At 45.3% G+C, this 23,334-nt stretch overlaps 1 protein-coding gene across 2 annotated transcripts in view; it reads left to right on the top strand.

Moving 5' to 3' along the window:
• TTC13 (tetratricopeptide repeat domain 13) overlaps nt 1-23,334 on the top strand; it is a 1,212,286-nt gene that overhangs the window by 770,691 nt on the left and 418,261 nt on the right. The window lies entirely within an intron of this gene.

Genomic DNA, 23,334 nt, shown 5'->3' with positions numbered 1-23,334 from the left:
TATCCCCTATCCCACACTGCACAGCCTGCTCTGACTGCAGGGATTAGCCTGAAGTCAGGTCCTGTGCCTAGCTCCATCCCACCCAAACCATCTTTTAACAGGCTTTTGATTGGCACATTAGACTGTCTCTGCAGACTCTGTGGCTCTTTAAAGCCACATTGAACAATTTTTGTAAACATTTGGATTGACAGATATGGCATTACAGGCTGTTGACCTCTTAACATACCTACACCATTTTTTCAGTGTTTGACACCCTCAGGGTTTCCAAATAAAGAATGACAGCCAATTTTCACAAAACCCAAATATTATCACTATTTGGACTAAGTTGTTTCACCTTATACAGAAGTGGATCGTGGTTGTTATTGCAGCTACTTCCTAGTACAAAATAAGGATGAAGGCCTTCATCGTACTTTAATCCTGTATCCTCACACCTTCACCTGGAAGGACAAATTCAGGATGCTCACCCATGATCGTGTCTGGTCTGCCTTTGAGCCTGGAGACTGGATGGTGGCATTGAAGCTGCAGGACACATTTTGCATAGACCTGTCCTGAGGCCCACAGGTGCTACCTGTGGTTCGTGCAGGGACAAGAGCATTTGGAGAAGTGTGGCTCAGGGGTTAGAGGCAGCAGACCCGGGAAGCTGAGATCGGTCCTGGACCAGGGTTCAATTCCCCGCCTCGGCGGGTCTTGGGCTAAGAATTCCACGGACTCGATAATTCTCGCCCCGGTGCCTCCTCGACTCACGGGTTCACACTCTGCGACTCTGGGCAATAGCTTGCTTAATCTCCACAACGGCCCCTCGCGGCGGGATGCCTGACTTTCACCTTGTGGATACCCTGCTATCTCATAGGGGAATACCAGGACGGGTTCCCTAAGCAAGCGCCGGGACACCCACTGCGGGTAGCTGTGCGCTATATAAGCTCAACTACATTTACATTTACATTTACAAGAGCATTTTCAGTTCACTGTGCTCCTCTGTAGTCTCATCGGTTCCTCTCTGATGTTCACAAAAGAGATGGCAGTGGCAGCAGCAGATCTTCAGAGGTCTTGAGTCCCAGTCTTCCTTTTCTTGACGACTGGCTGTTGAAGGCGAGCTCTCCCTAGGCAGTCGTTCGCCACCTCCAGACTATGGCAACCCTCCTCATCTTTGGGATTCACTATCAGTGTGCCGCAATCCCATCTGACTCCTTCTCAGACGTTGCCCCTCGTCTTAACTATTTTGGACATGGTTTGGTTTTGATCTTTTCCCCCAGAAAGAAGTGTCTAGGACAGTGGTTCCCAAACTTTTGACTCCTGAGGACCCCCACTGAATCCCCACTGGAAGCTAGGGACCCCCAAGCAATTTGTACAATTTAAATTTCAAAAAAGTAAAAGTTATTCGCAAAAAATACACATGCTAATGCTAATCAGATGACGTCACATGCACCACCTCGGGAATAAGACTCAATACCCAGCTGCCACTCTTGTTGAAAAGTAACCAAGAGGGGAAGGAAGGAACAAGAGTTTCACGCTTGCTTGTAGAAAATCCACAGCAAGCACAGCTATGTGTTTGAATCCTTTCAATTGAGCAGAAAAGAAAAGCAGGTTTGCACGCAGAAATGAAAAGAAGGAAAGGCCTTTGTTCTTACTGTGCATTTCTTTAAAAGTGTCCTGCTCAATTGAAATGTAAAGAAAGGAAGTGTCACATTTTCTTTAAAATCTTGCTGTGGCTCGGGCAGACTCTAAACACAAAGACAAAACTTGCCTCCTTTCTTAGGTGCTTCTATGCCTCCTCCTATGCTTTTCTTATTTATACCAACCCTTCCGTCTGATTTTTGGACACTGGTATGTCTATGTCGGAGTGCTCTGTGTTGTGCTGCTGGGGGAGAGGGGGTTGAGCTGCAGCCTGGTGCTCAAAAGGCACACAGGGACACGTCATAAATGCACAGGCTCTCATAAGGCATTTGAGCTCTCCCAGCAGAGTCCAATTGAGTGTGTGCACTGGAGAAGGTATGGCCTGAGGCTGGAACTCAACGCCAGGAACTCACACTGTTGCAGTTTAAAGTAAGTAAGTGCTTATAACAGTCTATTAATGTTTGATTTTTGCTCACAAATAAATCTCACTCATAGTATTTGAATGTCACTCAAAATTACACTGAAATTCGGGCGCGCTTGTTCGTCATTATCTTCTTCTGTTCACCCCCTGTCCCTTTCTGCCCTCGTTTCCCTTCTCCCCAGACACTACTCGCCCACCTTTCCGTCTCTTGACAAAGTCAACCTTCTTTCATAATACCTACTTACCGCTCACTTTTCTCCCCCCTCCCGGCCCCCCCATTTGTTGCAGTCTTTCATTCCTTCTAGGTCTCGCGTTTGCAAAGATTTTGGTTTTAGTAATACTTTGTTGGACGGTTACGCCATTCACAAGTCAGTGTGCCAGCCCACTTTAGCTAATCTCACACTGTAATTTGCACATAATACTTATTTCCAGGGACTGTAATAAATGTGTATTTTCTTGCCACAAAAGCTTCCAACCAAAGATTTTTTTTAATATCGAATTGTCTCCCGGTAGCCTCCTAACAAAATTTTACAGATAACAAAATAAGTATTGACAAAGTCAAGACTCGCAGAAAGTGCTGGGCCTACTGACTATACTGCTTGGTTCTTCTAGCTTCCTCTTCACTACATCTGGGGGCCCACTTTAAATGTTTAATGTCCTTTTTCCTTGAAGTCTGTGTCTATTAAGCGGTCCTGATAAGGGCCTCAAAACGGCTTCAGCTTGTCTCCTTGACACACACCCCCACCCACCCACTCTTGTGTGTGTCAGCCTGGGCAGAGACAGCTTCCTGGGCTGGCGACTGTCTTATTGCAGCCGCACCCGAGTACTTCACAAGGTCTTTAAAAGACCATTTACTTGTTAATGAGGCTTTTTGTGTTTTCACCCCTTCTTGTAGCCCCTGCATCTCCACTCAGTCTATTGCTTGAAGAATTAGATGGCCAATCACTATCTTACAGATTTTGTTTTATCCCGAAAAGTTGGCAGGAATGGCAGCCATGGAAAATTAATGAAACAGCAATATTGGATGACGTGCTAAAATCTCGACGAGGGACAAGTGGCTATGACTACCCAGCGTTCAGGGTTCTGTCAGAGAGCAGTGTGGGAAGCTATGGACATTTATGTATGTGTGCTGACAGCAGGATGTCAGACCAAAGAGTTTATCAGAGTCCCGGCGCCATAAACGAGAAATAAAATAAAAATCCAATGACCAGAACTTTCAAGCGATTGCAGTGAATGCTGTCATCCCAGTAAATAGGAGAAGGAAGGGTTTTAAACCCTTGGGAAATATTTACTTTTACTTAAGGCTGCGGCGTCATCACCCGAGGTCTGCCCACTGCGCCCACCCCTCCTGCCCCCTGTGTATTCCGTGGCGCGCGCATTCAGATCACGATCAGGTAATTCAAATGAGCTGCTGATTAGGGCAGGGGACAAAACAAAGCAATCGCTCTGAATTTAAATCAAACACCAGGATCACTCAAGACCTGCGGACCCCCTGGGAATGTGTCACGGACCCCTGGGGGTCCGCGGACCACAGTTTGGGAAACACTGGTCTAGGACATTCAGGTTATGATCCTGATCTTTTAATTTATGTTCTGGATTTCAATAAGGTCGAATCTGGCTTCCTGAATCCTGCTGGTCAACACCACCAGATAGCATATGCGGGCTCTGCAGTCGATGGGATCTGAAAGCTCATTGGGTGGGATCTGAAGTCTGTGTTCCCATATCAAGGAAAACTCTCTGACCACATCGATCTTTTGGAAGAGACTGCAAAAGATCTGCAGTGGTGGCTGTTGGACCACGATAGGGCCAGGGGCATCCCTCTCTCCCTACCTGACCCAGAGCTGATAGTGATTATAGGTGTCATTTCTAGGCAGGGACAGCCACCTGGGAGAGGTGGAGATCATAGTCCTCTGGTCTCTGGCCTAGTCCCAGGTCAATATCAGCCTTCTAGAGCTAAGGGCCATCGGCTTGGTGTGGAAAGCCTTTCTTCCATCCATCAAGGAGAGTCTGACGCAGGTGCCTACAGACATCATTGCCATGTGTTACTGCAACAAACAGAGCAGAGTGGGTTCGTGGGCCCTGTGTCAGGAGGTGCTTCACCTTTAGAGATGGCTAGATCATCAAATAATTTTCTTGGTAGTGAACTACTTGACAGGATCTTTGAATACCAGGGTGGACAAACTCATTAGCCAATGCCTAGGGAACCATGAGAGGCAGTTGCAGCCAGATCTGAGGCACAGTCTCTCCTGCAAATGGGAAGGACCTTGTCTCAATCCATTTGCCACTACCGAGAGCTTGCAATGTCTACAGTTCTGCTTGTTAGAGTTTCCAAGCTGTCTTGCTATGATGCGCGTTTCACTTAAGGTGGGACTCTTGTGTGCCTTTCTGCTAATACCTCTTACACCCTGAGCTCTTGAGAAGACCATGACCAACCCGGGCCCAAGGCATCCTAGTGGCATCGGATTGGGCTTGGAGAGATTGGTATCCAGATCTCTTGCTTCTCAGTATCTGTCATCCAATCAGGCTGCCCCTCTGGAAGGACCTGCGGTCGCAGCAGTGGGGCAGTGTTCTGCACCTGGGCCTTTCAATCTCCACTTTCAAGCTTTAGCTTTAAGATTGAGCAATGGAGGCTTCGACCTTCCTTCGTAGATGGATGGTGTAATCTTTGCAGTAGAGAATATAATTCCTAGGCGATGTATAATCTATCACACTCAACAATTTTGCCCTGTCCTAGGAATTGGATTATTCTACAGGGGGTCCTTGATACCGAAATTTGATGTCATCTTTGCAGTATATGGCTGCCTTTGGGACAGATTTCTGGATTGGTGCCTCACACGCCAGATTACCCCGCCCCCCCGCTCCTCCAGGCAATGGTGTCTAACTTTTTTTTTTCACCGGCAAGGCTTTGCTATTGGCTCAGTTAAAGGGTACCTTTCTGCTCTTTTGGCCTTTTTATGGTTGCCAGTACCAGCCTCATTATTTGAATCACCTATTGTGATGCGTTTTTTCAAAAGATCAATAACGTCTGTTTCTTCAGTCTCCTTGTGTCATGCTATAGTGAGACCTTCACATGGTCCTCATATATTTGCTATACACTACCTTTTAGCCACTTCACAGCTGTCCCTTGCGGCTTCTCACCCTCAAGACAGTGTTCCTTCTCATCATAACATCGGCGAGTGAGTTAGTTTGAAGCTCCCCGTCAACATCCATACACCACTATCTTCCCAGACAAACTAGTTCTACGGACTCGCGCATCTTTCTTGACGAAAGTTGTAGTGCCAGTCCATTTCGGTCAAGATATCAACTTGTAGGCATTCTGTAGCTCTGCCTCACTCCTCTAGGCAGAGGAGAAAGTTCATCGCTTGGACATCAAAAGAGCTCTGAGCTTTTTCATTGATCATATTAGAGATCACTAGGTGGACATTCAGCTTTTTGTGTGGTACGCTGGAGCAAAAAAAGGCAAAGCCATGCAGAAAAAGAACCATCCTCTCCTGGATTGTGCTCTGCATTGACATCTGCTATGCACTGGCTAGAAAGCAGGTTCTGGAAGGGCTGCAATCACATTTCACAAGGGCTGACGATGCTACCAATGCGTTGGCATGCAGAAGAAAAAGTTACTTACCTTCAGTACTACTGTTTGGGGTAGGGATTTTGTCTAACCACAGATTCCTCCCTTACCCGCCCATTCTCCCTTTTGGCTTCTCTCAATTAATAAGATCCTAAGTCTATGAATCTGCAGACTGCTGAGAGTCTGTTTGCTGTTGGGGCACTGCTTCTGAGGGCCCTTACAGCCATGAAAGCAACTAAGGTCAGCGCATGTGAGGGGGGCTTATATAGGCTCTGCATGTCATTTTTTAAGTGGAGCGGTGTTAGTGCAGAGCTGCCCAGTGCAACCTCTGCCATCAGAGGTACTAGTGAAAACGTTTACAGATCCAGTCTGATGCATGAGGATAATTCCAAATATAAAGAATCAGCAGCAGCGCTGCGGTTAAATATTCTCCATCAGAAAGAGCATTACCTCTTTCTCAAAGGTAAGCAACTTGTTTGTCAAGGGGTTACCACTTCACTATATGAACACAAGGTTATTAGCCATAGCACCAACTAATAAGGGGGCCCTGCGATCCTCAACTGAAGAGCAAAAGCTCAATTTCTGTGAATGCATAGAAACGCCAACAACTCTTACTGGGTCCACGTTGAATACACACCAAAAAGCACATGGTTGCTTTTAATGAATGATTTCTGTGGGGCTTCTGTTCTACCTGCAGGCCCCAAAACACTTTTGTAAGATTTGCGGGTGTCCCCACCAAGACTGGGGTAGCTCAAGCAGGAAAAATATGCAACTTAGCCCATGAAGGACATTATGGGGATGTGCCTGGCCGTCAACAGTAAATAATAAATGAACCCCTTAGCCACCCAGAATGCTTGAATTTTTTTATTTCAGCTCAACGATCCAAATATTTATACTTTTTGAACGTTAATTTCACAAAAACTCCTGAAAAGATTTGCACCAAATGACAAAAAGCAAGCTTTCTGGGTAAAGATCTAGCTTTCTGCCACATTTCGTGTAATTATGTTCAGCCATTTTGGCTGAAGCGCTGAAAATTCGTCATGAACATTTTCTATAGAAATTGTGTTTTGTGACCCCCTTATATCTTGGCCCCAGCTTAGCGGATCATCCTGAAAAATTCCAGGAAGGAGCTGTGGTGGAAGAACATTTTTATTCTTTATAGGGACGTTTCAAAAAGATTCATCAAATTGTACCAAAATTAATAGCAAAATAAAAAATAAATGTCCTGTTATAACTAGGTCCTAACTTTAACTACACAGTGGCAACCAAAATCAGTTGAGTTAATACGTTAAACTTAGCTTATGTGAGTAAAAGACAGAGTGTGAAAGAGTTTCAGTGATTCAGTAACCAAAGCTCTTGAAGATAGATGTTAAGTGAATTTGTGAATGTGCAATAATTTTGTTTTCTGCTTAATTATTGTTTTGTACTGGAAACTAGTTATATTGAGGATATATTTAATGTAGGTTTGTATTCTGATGAAACTATGTGATTAAACAGTTAAACCATGTAACTGTAGTTTTTGATTGTATGCTGGTGTTCCACTTTTTAAACTGCGATTCCCTTCATGTATCAACAGTAGTGATCTCATTATTATAGACAATGGTTTGTGTTATTTATTTACCCTTAAGTACAAAATTAAGATGGTGGTAAAGGATCATTGATATTTTTAGACAGTTGTAGCCACTGGACAGAGAGTTGCCCGGACTGTTTGTTCAAACATTCTAGCAGTGGATATTGAAAATATTTTGAACATTTATGCACTAGAGAGTGGCCATGGTTGTCAGTTTACCCCATTTTTTCAAATAGATAATATTGTGTTGAGAGTGCCTTTGTCAACTTTCTGGTAAGGGCACAAGTTGAGTAGAAATCCAGCAAAGCCCATGCACTAATGTTGGAGCATTGATTGTTTTCACGCCTAGCTATCATTTGTTGTTGGTGATTTTATGCAAAGTGTCATGCTTCTGTATCAACTGGAGAAAGGGGTAATGAACCAAGTTGTGTTCTCCTGTGAGCAGTTGGACTCTTGTAAAAGGATAGATATGGCTCCTTTGTTAAACATTACAGGAATTGTGTCTTTATGTAACTGAAATGTTTCAAGATGATTCCCAGACTAAAAAAAACATATTGCTGCACAAGAAGATGATGAACGGAATGCTGAATATTGTCCAACATTCACCCCACTAACAGATCTCGGTTAAATCCATTGTTTTTCTGCTCTCTATGCCACCCCAGTTTGGACATAATCCTTATGTAAATCTCTCTTGACCCTGCTCCCCATGGGAACAGTCAAGTCCAGACTGCCAGGCCAGGTCCACCCTGGACTGGAAAGCAAGCATTCCGGAACTGGTTTAGGAGAATCACAAAATAAGTGTGCAGGCGAGGAAATCCTGGATTTGGTCTGTATTTTGTCATAAAAGATGTCAATGCCAAGAAAGGGGCTATGGCTCTCGTCATGTCTACTGGCAAGCAGTGCATGGTTACTCAGTACTCAATACCTTTTGTACATGAAAGTTGAAGATGAGGAAACAACTCGGATAACTTCCCAATAAAAAGGGGCACTAGACAGGGGTGTCCTCTTTCACCCCTGTTATTCGCTATAGCTCTAGAACCATTTTTAAACGCGCTAATAGCTCAAGAGTATATTACCCCAATAGAACATGAAGGCAAGCGCTTAAAAATCACCGCTTTCGCCGATGACATCGCCATATATACCACTGACTTGGCACAGGCCATACCTAACATAATCAAGGAAGCCAGCGATTTTGGCGATGTCTCGGGATATCGGCTAAATGTCAATAAAACACAAGTGATAGCGAATTATCAACCTTTACACCCGATAATAGGACTATGCCCTAATGCTACCTACTTAGGAGTGAAACTTACCTCCAACATCGATAAAATCATTCCATTAAACTATGATCCCCTACTTAAAGATATCACTTCCACTCTTAAAAATTGGCACAAAATACCACTCAGCTTGATTGGACGTATCAATATAATCAAAATGAAGATAGTACGGAAAATACTTTACCTACTTAGATCCATCCCGCTACAACTGAACAAATCATACATTAAGAAAATAGAAAGCATCTGTAACAGCTATATCTGGGGATACAAAAAAGCCCATAGGTCAATGATGGCACTGAAACTATCAATCAACAAAGGGGGACTAAATTTCCCAGATCTAAAAATGTACTTCTTCGCCACTTTTATTCAACGCATACGTAGTCTTTTGTCTAAAGAAGCTCCTCTATTCTACCACCAATTCATGCTAGGATCACAAAGTAATCCATTTTTATTTCGGGTACACGACCCAAATTACTACAAGAGAGTCAAATTTAGGACCGCTAGAGCTATTAAAAGAATTTGGGATCAAATTATGGACACCGATAAAATACCTTTTTTTAATGCTGAACTACCAATATGGGGGAATCCAGGGATGCCAAACATTTTTTCCGATGGCGCTTGTGCACAATGGATACATCAGGGTATCAACATCCTAGGAGATCTTTACGGTCCGGTATGCTTTTTAAGCTTTAATACACTAAAAATACTCTATAAAATTAAAGATACTACGTATTTTAAATACATGCAGATACAAGATTTCTTGATCAATAAAATGAAAATCGAGAGAGTAGAGCAATCAGACATTTTACAATGTATCTACTCGAACCATACTAAATCTCTCATTAGTAAAAGCTACACTCTCCTAAATAAAGGCCAAGTAGGTGATTGTGGGAAAATGGCGGACAAATAGACCAATAGGTTGGGAATTAATATTAACCCTAGCCAGATTGCGGGCTCACTTAAACAAATAAATCGGTGGTGCAGTCCTCAAATTTGAAGTTGCAATTCTATAGGACAATCACTCAAATATCTTATACACCACAAAGAATTTTTAGCTGGACTTCTGGCAACATCTCCAATGAACGCACCAAATGCTTAAAATGTAATAAGGAAGCTGCTGGCATAGACCACATGCTCTACCAGTGCCCGAAACTCTCAACTTTTTGGCTGGGAATAACTGACGTTCTTAACAAAAAACACATAACAACACCTGCTCTTTCTGCCCATTTAGTTCTGCTAGACATACAAGACACCAATAGCAACTTTAAAGACTTAGTATCAATTATTTTTGCTTGTGCCAGATTGGCTATTGCGCGGAGCTGGATATCGAAAGAACCCCCAAGTGTCATGGAATGGTGGTATCTTATCCATGAAGTATACACTATGGAGCTCTCATTGGCTAAACTAAGAGGCCCTAAAGCACTAAAAGGAAGGGAAAAAATATGGGGAACATTTATCAACTAAACGGATTATCTTACCGAGTGACCGGCACGTTCGTACTTCTCTTTGGTATGTTTTAGACCCTCGTGAATATCTGTTTTACAATCTCCTGCTTCTTTTTCCTCTTTTCTTTCCTTTCTTCTTTTTCTCTATATAACGATAATTATATGTATAGATAACTATGTATATACGTTCAACTAATGTGATTTTATTATTGTTTTTTTTCCTTTTCCTCTTGCAATAAATAAAAAGATTTAAAAAAAAAAAAAAAAGAAAGTTGAAGATGAACAGGTTCCTGAAAAATACAAACGCGACCCCTTGGTCTAGCTTGCCTCCAAATATCATAGCCCTCACCCCACCCCAACCCCCCAACAAGGCTTTTTATGAATGATGTAGTTTGAAGAGACACAGTAGTACTTGTGTGAGGTTTTATGAGATTTTGATTAAAAAAAATACTAAGCATTCGAACATTTGTGTAGTTATTAATCATATGGTGTGTGAAAAATGTGTTTTTAAACCAAACAAATATTAGATTGATTCACCAGTAATAGGATTTTCACTGCAGTGCTAACACACTGCAAACTTTTGGTCAATCTATAGATTGCTTTGCTAATGCTATGAGTCTTCTAATTCGAAGGTCCATGAATTTACAGTTAGAACTAGGACATTTTAGTGGCACTGTTGCCAAAGGCCTAGAAAAAATTAGAAATGTGCTAGATGAAATGAAAAATAGACCTGGATGAATTGCTGAGGGAGGTGGCATCTAGCCACAGTTTGTGCAAGAGCAGGGTTCTCTAAGACGCAGTTCTAGACAAACCCCGGATGTGCATGCCCGCAAATCAACTAATATCTAGTGACAGAGTTACAGGAATGAAAGGAAAAAGAACAAGGCAGTAAAGTTCTAACTATTGTTGTATTATCTCTTTGTTTATTTTTTTGTACAATTTAAACACAAAATAAATGTGTACAACATATGTATATAGTTCTATTTTGATTTGGAAGACATTTGTCCTTCAATGGCCTGTGACAAAAACTAAAGTAAATATTGTGTACAATTATTTAAACATGATACTTTGTACAAGTCAAAATGAAAATTATTTAAAAACCAATTTAAAAGTAGTTGTTGGTGATTTGTGTTCTGACATTCCTTCCATCAGTGGCTCTTTTGGCATCTGCATCTTGATGTTGACATAAGGGGGAGGCACTTCTTCATCATCACTATTGTCCTCTAGCATCTCTAAACGAAGGCCTCTTTGTGTTGCTACATTATGCAACATACCACTATTTTACAAGAGACTTGTGGTGCATACTGCAATGCTCCCCTACTCTTAGGTAGGCCTCTGATGTGTCACTTGAAGAGGCGAAAGTTTCTCTCTATTAGCGGCCTGTTCTGTCAGTGTTCTATGTTATATCTCTGCTGAAAGAGGATGTAGGAAGCGTGTTAATCCATGGGTGAAGAGCGTATGCACCGTCACCTACACATTAAACACTAACTGAAACCCTGCACATAAATAAAAAATATCTAAGATATATAGATATTTTTAAAACTATATTGTATTACTTACCCAAAAGAAAACCATCTCCAACCTATCCTGTTGCTAGACAGGTGTGCAGACCACAGTGGCGGAACATATAGGAATCCAGGGTACTGCCTGGATAACATGCTACAATGTCAGTTATTACACACTCACTATTACGCACTACTTGTATATTTCAAGAATGGTAATTTTCCTATTTCTGTATAAAAATTCAGATCGGGATGGTGAACAAATTGTATGTGTGTTTCATGAACCCATTCTCTTCTTTTTTGATATGCCTTTTAGCTTCTTAGGTACCGTCCAATGATGGAATACTGATTCAGGTGAGAGCCTTAGGCCTCGCGTATGTACATTCAATGCATGCCTAGTTAGGCAGAGATACGTAATTTAGCATTGACGAAGGCCCCAGACCCATGTTGGGCTATTGGTGTGGGCTGAAACATTTTGGCATAGACACACTAGGGTTAATTGGAAGATTCAAACTCCTTAGAAAATTCTATAACATTTTTTATCCATACCCCAGCTACCATACTAATAAAGAATTTGGATATACCGCTAAGGTATTTTTAACTCTCTCACTCTTTATCTGAATCCCTGCTTATCCAGTAAGACATTATCTAAGAACTCCCATCTTTTTGTCTGAGTCCGCCATGGTGGGTCCATCCAATCAGTGTGGGGATAGGTGCCAATGATGAAGCATGTTACTGTAAGTGAGGCATCTATTTCAATATCTTTGGATACCTTGGCAGGCCTAGGAAGTAGCATCCTTTTGGGACTCCCTTCGTCTTCCTTCTCGCTTAGTTGCATGACAGTGAGAATAGTGATTATTCAGGAGAATGCCACTGGGTATGTAGTCTATTGCTCTCCTTATGTGAGCACACTGCCTGGATAACCTGACAACTACTGGCATAGAATTCCATTTCTCTACATCTGTTGAAGCCAACATTCGTTGTCTAGGGAACCTGTGCATTATATGAAAGAGTTTTTTTCGATTGGGAGAGGTACTTCTATTACGGAAAAAACACGTTGATGTGGGTGCTCCAAGTTCAGGAGAATCAAGGGGAGTTTGGTCACCAATGTCTTGCCCAATATTTCAAAATCAGTATTCCGAATAGACAATAGGCGGCATGATAAGATCTCTATTACTTTTCTATCTGCCATCAAGAGCACCACAGTCTGTGCTTCTCTAGTGATAGGGGTAGGGAACATAAACAATGGCATAAGTTTTTATAACCTTTCAGCAAATTAGGTGAGTAGCTCTACAGATGTGGCTTAAAATTTGCCTAATAGACCGTCTGTGCCTGAAATGTTTCCATTATCAATGTTTCAATGATAATTTCTTACACCTATCAACATAAGGGGCTCTATCATATCCCTATTCTAAAGGGAGATTAATTAAGTCCTCTGTGCTGCACACCTTAGAGGCAGTATATAATAGTGCGTAAAAATCTGAAAAATCCTGTTAATTTCCATTGATGTGTATGTAATAATTCCTGCTCTGTCCTGTATTTAGTCAAAGGTGGTCTGTGTCTATTCCTTTTTTGACTAAATGTGCTAAGAAAATCCTTTTCACTTGTTTTTGTGTAAGTTACTATAGTGTATTTTTGATAATCGCGGTATCTGAAAGAAACACGTAGTGATAGATTCCTTACCTTAAAATTACCCCCAAGCGTCAGACGGGATCCTGGAAAGTTTTCATCATCAGTACCCCTGCGCATCGGTAGGTGTTGTCGTGCGGCTCTGCGTGCGTCGTTGTCGCCGAGATGATGTCGCTGGAGCTACTTAGATGCGACCACGCGCGCTGACATCAGTTCTTTCTTTTTCCGCGCCAGCAAGCACAGACCCAAGAATAGCAAGTACCACCAGTCACTTTTTGACTGAGTTTTTTCAAGGCCCTTAGAGTCGATCGACTCCTGGTGTCGTAGGGATGCCTGGCTTTAAGAACTGTGGGGACTGTCATCGCATGATGTTGGTGACGGACCCACACCATGTGTGTCTCTACTGTCTGGGGCGCGACCACGACTCCAAGTCGTGCCCCGGCTGCTGGGCCATGGCGCCGAAGACCTTGCAGGAGCGGTCCCGAAAGTTGCTTGAAGTCCAGCAGTCGGCTCCGCGCCGCTTAAGGTCCCGGTCCCGTGGGAGGTCGAGAGGGACCGGTCGCTCGCCGCTGATTCCGACCCCAATGGGACCTTTTTACCCCTATGTCTGTCCTCCTTATTTTCAGCCTGTTTCACAGACTGGGAGGGGTCTGAGGACCCTCTCACACAACAGTGTGATTATGATCCGGACTGGGCAGAGGATTTGGGGGATATCAGTGATCTTGACACCTCACCTGACCTTGGCATGCTGTCTCCTCCTACTGTGGCTACGGAGGTGGGAGCTAGTTACGCGGTGGTGTTGCGTAGGGCGGCCAAGTCCCTCCACCTCGAACTCCCTATAGTGGCCGTCTGGACTAACCTCCTGACAGAAGTGCTTCAGCCGGCGGCAAGCTCTTCGGAGCCCTTGCAGCATTTTATTGACGCACGTTTTGACGTTCTTTTTGGGCACTTGGTCCAGGCCCAACACAGGGGGCTCCTGTGGACAGGAATGTGGCCCAATGCCATCGCTCAGCTCTGGGCGACCCCCTCTTTCTCTCCCAACACCCCACTCCAGAGCGCTTGGTTGTCCAAGCCTCTCCTTCCCAGAGCGTGTTCCCTTCCGCACCTCCGGATAGGGAATCCAAGATGCTGTAGCAGGTTGGCAAGAAGCTGTTTTCATCTGCCAGCTTATGGCTGCGGTTGGTGAAAACTGCATGCCTCTTGGGCCGTTATTCCTACTCTGTGTGGGATACAGTTGCGCAGGTGCTGCCGAACTGTCCGGAAGAGGCACGGACAGTACTCTCCCAAGATATAGCAGCTGGGAGAGACGCAGCAAAGTTCACCATTTGTTGTGGGCTTGATGTAAATGTAGTATACTTGTAAATGTAGTATACTTGTAAAGCGCACAGCTGCCCCAGCAACGGGGCGTCCCGGCGCTGTATAACTCTGGGGAACCCGTCCTGGCTTTCCCTGTGGGATGGTCCCTTGCTGGGAGTCCCCAAGGTGGAGCCAGGCATCCCCGGAATTGGTGGGGCCGTTGTGGAGATTAGGCAAGCTAATGCCCAGAGTTGCCGAGTGGAACCCCTGATTAGAGTAAGCACCGAAGCGAGAATTATCAAGTCCGCTGACCAAGGTCCACGACCCTGCCGCGTCGGGAATTGAACCCTGCTCCCAGGCTGACTTCTGCTCTCAGGCCTGCTGCCTCTAACCAGTGAGCCACACTACTCCACCGCCGACTCGCTGGGCCGGGCGATTTCCACGACGGTGGCGCTTCGGCGACACGCCTGGCTGAGGACAACTGGCTTCTCAGGGGATGTCCAGAACACTCTAATGGACATGCCCTTTGAACGAATTTGCCTCTCTGGCAATAAAGCAGATAGTGTGCTGGGGCGCTTTAAGGACTCCCGGGCTATGGCCAAGTCCTTGGGCCTGTTGGCCACTCGCCCTCCTCTGCCTTCTGCTTTTCGCTCATTTTGTGGCCACGGAAGGGGTGCCCCAACACATTAGTTGGCCTGCGCAGCAACATCCTCAGCGCAGCCGTGGATGTGGGAACCGCTGAGGCGGTTTTGGGGGCCAGCGGGCGGGTCAGTCCAACTCCACCCCTGCAGCTTCCACTTCAAAGCCTTCCTAGTCTGAACTTTCAGGGCCATCAAACGCCAGTATGCGGCAGAATTCGCCATCATCTCCCCCACTGGCGCAACATCACATCGGACAAGTGGGTGCTGCAAATTGTCCAAAGAGTCTACTCCCTCCCCTTAGAGACTACCACTCCAGCCATGCCACCTCAGTACCACCACATGTCCGGGGACAATCTTGCGCTTCTTCAGCAGGTAGTCACAGCCCTCTTGGTCAAGGGGACCATCGAGCGCGTTCCTGGGCCAGAAGTAGGTTGTGGTTATTATTCCCACTACTTTCTGGTTCCCAAGAAGGACAAGGGCCTGCGTCCTATCTTGGACCTCAGGGCCGTCTACTGCTTCCTCCGGAAAGAGAAGTTCAAGATGTTGACGCTAGCTCAGCTCAGGTCTTGTCTGCCCTTGACCCTGGAGACTGGATGGTCGCGCTGGACTTGCAGGACACATATTTCCACATCCCCGTCCTGCCGGCCCACCGGCTTTACCTGCAGTTAATGGTAGGCCACGAGCACTTTCAGTTTACCGTGCTCCCCTTTGGCCTTACCAGCGCCCCTCCGGTGTTCACGAAAGTGATAACGGTGGTAGCAACTCATCAGGGGTTCCACTCTTCCCCTATCTCGATGACTGGTTGTTGAAGGCGGGTTTGCCCCAGGCAGTCGTCTCCCACCTCCAGACTAGGCCGACCTCCTGCATTTGCTTGGGTTCTCCATCAACGTGCCATTGTCGCATCTGATTCCCTCTCAGTAGCTCCTCCTCACCGGAGTGGTTCTGGACTTGGCGCAGTTTCGGGTTTATCCTCCCGATCAGCGAGTCCAGGATATTCAGGCTATGATTCCGATCTTTCAGCCTTTATCCCGGGTTTCGTCAGGATGACCCATCGGCTACATGGCCCGATGGCCTCTTGCATCCTGCTAGTGGATCATGCCAGATGGCATGTGCATGCTCTGCAGTGGGACCTGAAGTTCCAGTGGGCCCAGCATCAGGGCAACCTGTCCAATCATGTCCAGATCTCGGAGGGCACTGCAAGACAATTGCAGTGGTGGCTTACGAATCGCAATTGGGTCAATGGCAGATCCCTCTCCCTTCCCCAACCGGAACACACAGTTGTGACGGACGCCTCCCTTCAGGAATGGAGCCACCACATGGGAGAGGCAAAGGTCAGAGGACTCTGGTCTCCGGCGGAGTCCCGACTCCATATCAACCTTCTGGAGCTGCGGGCGATCCGACTTGCCCTGAAGACATTCCTTCCCTCTGTCAAAGGGAAACTAGTGCAGGTGTTCACGGACAACACCACCGCCATGTGGTAGTCCACCAAACAGGGTGGGGTGGGGTTGTGGACCCTATGTAAGGAGGCTCTGCGCCTCTGGACATGGCTGGAACACCAGGGCATTGCCCTAGTGGTTCAACACCTGGCTGGTTCTCTAAATGCTAGGGTGGACGAACTGCCGCCGCTGCATGATGGATCACAAATGGCATCTGATCTCGGACGTGGCGCAAGGCCTCTTTCAGCAGTGGGGAGAGCCTTGGTCGGATCTATTCGCCACTGAAGAGAATGTGCAATTTCATCAGTTCTGCACGTTGGAATTTCCAAGGCTGCACTCGCTAGGCGACGTTTTTGGAGTTGCGGTCTACTATACACTTTTCCGCCTATACCACTTCTACCCAAAGTGCTGAAGTAGATCAAGCGCGACCGGGCCCAAGTCATTCTTGTGGCTCCGGACTGGGTTTGAAGAGTATGGTATCCTGAGCTACTCAGCATGGCTATCGATCCCCCGATCCGACTGCCTCTTCAGGAGGATCTTCTGTCGCTGCAGCAGGGGACGGTCCTCCACCCAAACCTGTCCAGCCTCCACCTCCTTGTGTGGAGATTGAGCAGCAGCAGTTGATGTCTTTTGACCTGCCTCCTGAAGTTTGTGATGTAATCTTGGCAGCCAGGTGTCCCTCCACGAAGACGGTATACGCCTGCAGGTGTAATACATTTGTGGCATGGTGCACAGCAAAGGCTGTAGATCCCCTTTCTGCCCCTCTTTCAGAGGTTCTTCAATTTCTCCTTTCTTTGGCCCAGCAGGGCTCTGCTCTGGGCACTATCAAGGGCTATCTCTCTGCCATTTCAGACTTTTTACAGCTTCCAGAACAGCCTTCCCTTTTCAAGTCGCCTGTTGTACATAGATTCCTAAAAGGCATTACTCCTCTTTTCCCTCCTGTTCCTTTCATAATGCCTCAGTAGGACTTGAACTTGGTTCTGACATATCTGATGTGTGCTCCTTTTGAGCCATTTCACAGCTGTCCTCTTAGTCTTCTTACTTTAAAGACAGCTTTCCTGGCAGCTATCACCTCTGCCAGAAGAGTGAGTGAGCGCCAGGCTCTTTCTTCTAAACCTCCTTTTCTCTCTGTCCATCCGGACAAAGTTGTTCTAAGGACTCGTCCATCTTTTCTGCCAAAGGTTGTTACTGCCTTTCACATCGGGCTGACCTTCACTTTGCCCACCTTGTTTCTGCCTCCGCATCCCTTAAAAGAGGAAGAGAGGCTCCACCGTCTGGACCCAAAACGTGCGCTCTTTCTACCTCAACCGCACACAACAGTTCAGGGTGGATGACCAGCTCTTTGTTGGCTAAGTGTGAGCCAAGAAAGGTCGGGCCATGCACAAGTGGACCATCTCTCGGTGGGTCGTTCTGTGCATTAAGGCTTGTTATTCTTTGGCTAAAAAGGGGCCTCCAGTGGGGCTACGCGCCCATTCTACCAGGGCGACCGCAGCCACTACTGCTTTGGGACGGGGAGTTCCCTTGCATGACATCTGTCAGGCAGCTGCGTGGGCCTCGCTGCACACATTTACCAAGTATTACTGCCTGGACAGCCACGTCCGGAGAGATGGCTTCTTTGGCCGTTCTGTTCTTCAGGACTTCCTGGTATGATCTTGGTTCACAGACCCACCACCAGGGTTGGTATTGCTGGGGTATCTATTCTAAGGTAAAGAATCTATCACTACATGTTTCTTTCAGATGCACAAGTTACTTACCTTTGGTAATGATATATCTGTAAGAAACATTAGTAGTGATAGATTCCTGGACCATCCTCCCCGTTCTGCGAACTGATTTCTAGGGTTAAGGTCATCCCTTTCAAGACCCTAGTTTCATGGTACCAGTGGTCAGTTTCTTGTATGGCTCTGCGTTCCTGGCGCAGAAAGTCGTGTACAGAACTGATGTCAGCACGCGTGGGCTTGTCTAAGTAGCTCCAGCGATGTCATCTCGGCGACAATGACGGACGGGAGCCAAACAACAACGCCTAACGACGCACAGGGGTACTGCTGACGAAAACTTTTCCGATCCAGTCTGACGCCTGGGGGTAATTCTAAGGTAAGGAATCTATCACTACTTATGTTTCTTACAGATATATCGTTACCTAAGGTAAGTAATTTGTGCATCTCACTGTCTCCAGCACCTCTAAATATTTTTCTTTGATAGCAATTAATTCAGGTTGTTTTTTTGTGACCTACGTACCTGTTTTCATGCTCTCTCAAATCTAATTCCAGTGACACCAGTTCATTGTTGAGTAACATGCTGACTCCACACGCTGTCTTGATGCATGTTTCTCTTATCACAATGTTGAATGCCTCCGATAAAGCTCCAAAGCCAGTGACCAACCTATGTTGTTAGTAATATAGTTTATGCTAGCATCTTCGATTTTGGGCCTGAATTCTAGATACCGAAGTGTTTGGGTTTATAATTTGCACATCAGTATATTGGACCTACTGCATCTAAGAGTGGCCAGCAATGGGGAATGGTCCATTGATGTGTTACCTAGATATTCAGTGTTAGTAGTCATGCCAAGCAGATATGTATGAGATTAAAATGAATATTCTCTGTTATCTGTATGTGCATCCCTATAGGCATCTCAAATGCCCCAGGTATTCCTCCAACTGACCTAAACCTTAGATGTTTTCATGCAAGGTGCTCATTGTAAAGGAGGAAATAATATATCCAAGTCGGTATTGTGTGTGTAGCATCTCTGGCCATCTTGGAAAACGTAACTGCGGTCAGCCAATTCAGGAACCTTTACAAGCAGATGTGTTTTTTTTTTCATTTTAAACACTTTTTATTGTTTTTGTTAGGTCAGAAAAGGTATAAGAACCAACAAAATATGTGAACATACAATACAGTGTTCATAGCCTCCCCAGTGTATGAAATAGCTAGATTTTGCAATAAAGATAACATGTGATACAATAAAATCAGAGGAGTACACACACCAGTACCCTATAATTTACGGTGCTTTTCCAGGCATTCTCCAAAACTATATACAAATTGGTCTGATTTAGTGCAGTAGTCCATTCCTTGTGTCCATTCGGTCATGGAGGGAGTTAGTTTCAACCTACAGTTATGTGTGATGCCCCTTTAAGCAACAAGCAAATCCATGTCAACCAGAAGTCAAGAGGTTCTATTCATTCCCCTCATTCATCCATTAAACTAAATAATGCATTTTTTTCACTCTTTTAATCTGGTATTAACGGTCATCCCACCACCTGCATCAAAATGTCAATAATACATCTCCAATATTGTTGTAGTATGGGGCTCCTCCATATCACATGAAAGAATGTTCCCAACTGCACCTTACATCTCAGGCAGTGGGGATCTAGGCCGTGTTGCATTTTGCTTAGCCACGTGGGACTATAGAATACCCTAAGCTGAATCAGCCTCATCTTAATAGAGACCGCTAATACTCTGAGAGCCATCTTTGCCTCTACCCAGTCCTAGTCTGCTAGCGGGACTTCCTCCCGCTCCCTCTAGTCTCTTAATGTTTGCATTGGTCGGGGATATTACTGTCCAGAGTGCAGTAGACCTGTGAGATCACCTTACCTTCTAGCTCTGCCATTCTGATTGTTATCTCTGACGTATTTTAGTGCGGGAGGGCCTGCAGTTGCTCTTACTATGTCTCCTGTGCGTGTCATATTTGTAAATAGCAATAACATTGTGGTCTTTGTATGTCATATGCTTCTGTGAGGTATGCAAGGGTGCCACACATCCTTCATCCCAGACATCTCCCAGCGTGGAGATTCCTATGATGTTCCAAGGCTATACGCCTTAAAATTTACTGTATGTATGCTTTAGCCAGTTGCCACTCAACATGAGAACTTCATGGCATTTAATCCATCTCAGTGCCTGATGCTATCCCAACAGAATAGCAGGTGGAAGATCTACGTTCTTTTAGGTGCCCTATAGTAAATTTAGTGTGCCATATGTCTCCAAAAACAATTCTGTGGCTACTCCTGTGTCCATTATGTCCCCAAACATCAATTTATTAACTGACACGCTATTGCTAGCCCAATATTATAGCTTAACATCTGCTATCTCCTAAGCCCAATCATAAGAATTCAATACAAATTTACGATATGTAATTCAATGGGGACCCTGGCCCATAAAAGAATGGGATTGGTATTTTAGAAGGAATGTTTGAATGACAAAGCAGCTGGGAAAGGAAAACCATTTTAAAGAAAGACTGCCTGCCTGCCTACTATGGTGAGAAGTAGGACCATCTCATTATTCTCATGTGGTTATTTAATGGGGACAATCCCTGAATAGCAAAGAAAGTCAGATTTACACTAGTGCTCACAAAACGCATTGAAATCACTGCTTTCCCACCGGCCTCGACTGATTATGAACAATCTCTGCCCATTTGCACCCAACGAAACAAAACACCTCACTAATAATATAGAAGTAGTGATTGTTTATTGTAAGGTGTTATAACTCCCTACCTGGGAAAGGTGGAGACATGGAGCTCAGTTCACCAGACATGCCTATATTTTCCTGAGGCCTTGTACTTGAGAAGGTTCTTTGTAGGAATCTTCTGTAAGAACATGAAGGGAAGGATTAGCCTGCCTTCCATGTTCCTGATGACTCGCAAGTGTTCCAGTGAAGACGGTTACTTTTGTGCTGGCCGAGGGATAGCTGCTCTCTTGTTGTAGGGAGGCAACTTAAGCTAAAAAATAATTCAACTCACTCAACCTGCTGTGCCGTCACACAGGGGTGCAAGAATTGGCTATGAGTTGGCCAGTGGGGCCAGGATTGCTGTGTTATAGCCAGCTCCGCGCTTGAGCACTGTGGAGGCAGTTGAGTGTGAGCGGACAAAGTGAGATGGAACACACCCCGTGTTGCCAACGTGCTCATGTCATCAGGGTCAGCGCCATCTTGGGGAAAGATGTTGGATCGGCTGTCAGCGATATACATCGTCATCCATTTGTGAGGTGCAGCGCTTGCTGTGTACACACAGGAGAGTGTGCCTGTGGCATGTTCACATTGACATGCAGATTATTGCCAGCTAATTTGGAGAGTGTGCCTATGACTTCTTCACGGTGACACGCACACTATTGCAAGCTGATTTCAGGCTACCGGGTAGTTTACTTGGGGTTTCACCGCTTCAGTTGCGTGGTAATTGAGCATGCATATGGAGCATGGCTTCTTGGCAGCACTGTAACTTATTAAACAGTGGTGAATAATAATCATTGAAATTGTTTTATTGTTGGATCAGTTCAGCCTGTTATAGATAACACGCTCTCCATTACCAAGAATACATAGAGTTTGCACCTTCTGATTTGTGTGGTGATTTGTAAGTAGTTGTGTATTCTCATAACAGTATTATGTCGGTGATGCACACACCCCTTCTGTGTATGTGTTGTTGACTACGTTACAAGCCTGTTTTCCTGGACCAATTATAAGAGTGTTATCATATTTGTTTTATTCCCTCTTTTTTTGTAAAGGCAAACATAATAATATATTAGGTGTGTCTCGTTGGCCTTATCATTAGGTAATGTGTTGTTGCATCTGTTAACTATTGGCTTGTGCAAAGGGGATATTCAAATTTGGATTTGGCTTCCTACTTTTCGGTATTTACTGAGGTTCAGGTGCAGTCCTTATGCATACACAGGGAACAATTATGACTCCTCCACTCTTCCTAGCTCAGTCTGGTCATTTGGATCTCGAATTTGAAGACTGGATAGGAATGTTTGAGACTTACATTGAGGCCCTGTGAGAAGTTGGCCTGGTAGGGGATGTTTCCAATTCTGGAACCACCTACTACCTGACCAAACAATCCCCTTATGGTGTCTGGTTGTAAGTCAACCTTATTAGACAAGCTATCCTAGGGGTAGCATGGACTAAGCAGCCTAAAGGCTTAACTTAAGAGGTCGTGTTAAGCGAGCTGTTTTACCACATACAATCCTGTAATACCAAATGAAAGGACACCACACAAGTATATATTATAAAAATATATGTGTTTATTACTAAAAACAATCCCCAGTATTCTTTATGAATAAAGGGGCACAAGCGTTAAATCAAAAGCACTGTTTAAACATACAAGTTGCACAATTATGGATGAGGGCGGGGGGCCACTCAAACCATATACTAAACAAGTGGTATAAGAGAGGCCACTCGAACAGTGGTTAGGCCTAGGGCCTAGGGAATCGCTGGGAGCAGTCAGGACAAGCAATGCTGAAGTCGGGAATGGCCCTCGGGATTCGGGAGATGTGCGGAAAGCGCACGCATGCACCAATGTTAACCAATGGTGCGTAAAAGTCAAATAGTTAAAGTTTAAGGACACTTACGCTGAACCTAGAGGAACAAAACTTAACACACAGACCCTAGAGGTGTGCACCAGTGTGGGAACACCGGCGGAGCAAAGTTACCTCACCCACAGGAAGTGGGTGCACAGGGTCGAAGTGGCGTCGGGTTTTGACACGCAGGCTCTTGGTGCTTGAAGCTGAAAGGGCTGCAGGCAGGGTGAAGACGAAGTGTCCGGTGGAGTCCAAGGGTGGACTCAAGTTGTAGAGTACCTGAAAGCAGAGGGGACAGAGTCTGGGTCACTCAGCAGTGACCAGGGTGGAACCAGGACGGAACCAGGCAATGTCGGGCGCAATCAGGTGGTCGTCGAGGAGCTTCTCTCCGCTGTCACGTGGGCTCTGGGGCATCTGCGACGTCCAGGAGCAGGTCACGATCTGTCCCACGCAGGCTCTCACCGTCGGTGCAGTCGGCTTCCGGTTTGGAGCAAACAAGCCTTGGTAAGAGCAATCCACGCAGGATCGGAAGATTGCTTCTCACTCGGACCAGGAAGGTCAGAGTCGGGGCTCCTTTTCAGGGGAGCTGGTGTGGATCTGGAGCAACCAGATTCACGAGTCTTCTTTGGTAGTTCGTCGGCACAGGGACCACAAGCC

Source organism: Lissotriton helveticus, chromosome 6 (assembly GCF_964261635.1).
Source record: "Lissotriton helveticus chromosome 6, aLisHel1.1, whole genome shotgun sequence".
Lineage (NCBI taxonomy): Eukaryota > Metazoa > Chordata > Amphibia > Caudata > Salamandridae > Lissotriton > Lissotriton helveticus.
The sequence above is the reverse complement of the archived record's forward strand: the minus strand, read 5'-3'. Positions and strand labels throughout refer to the sequence as shown.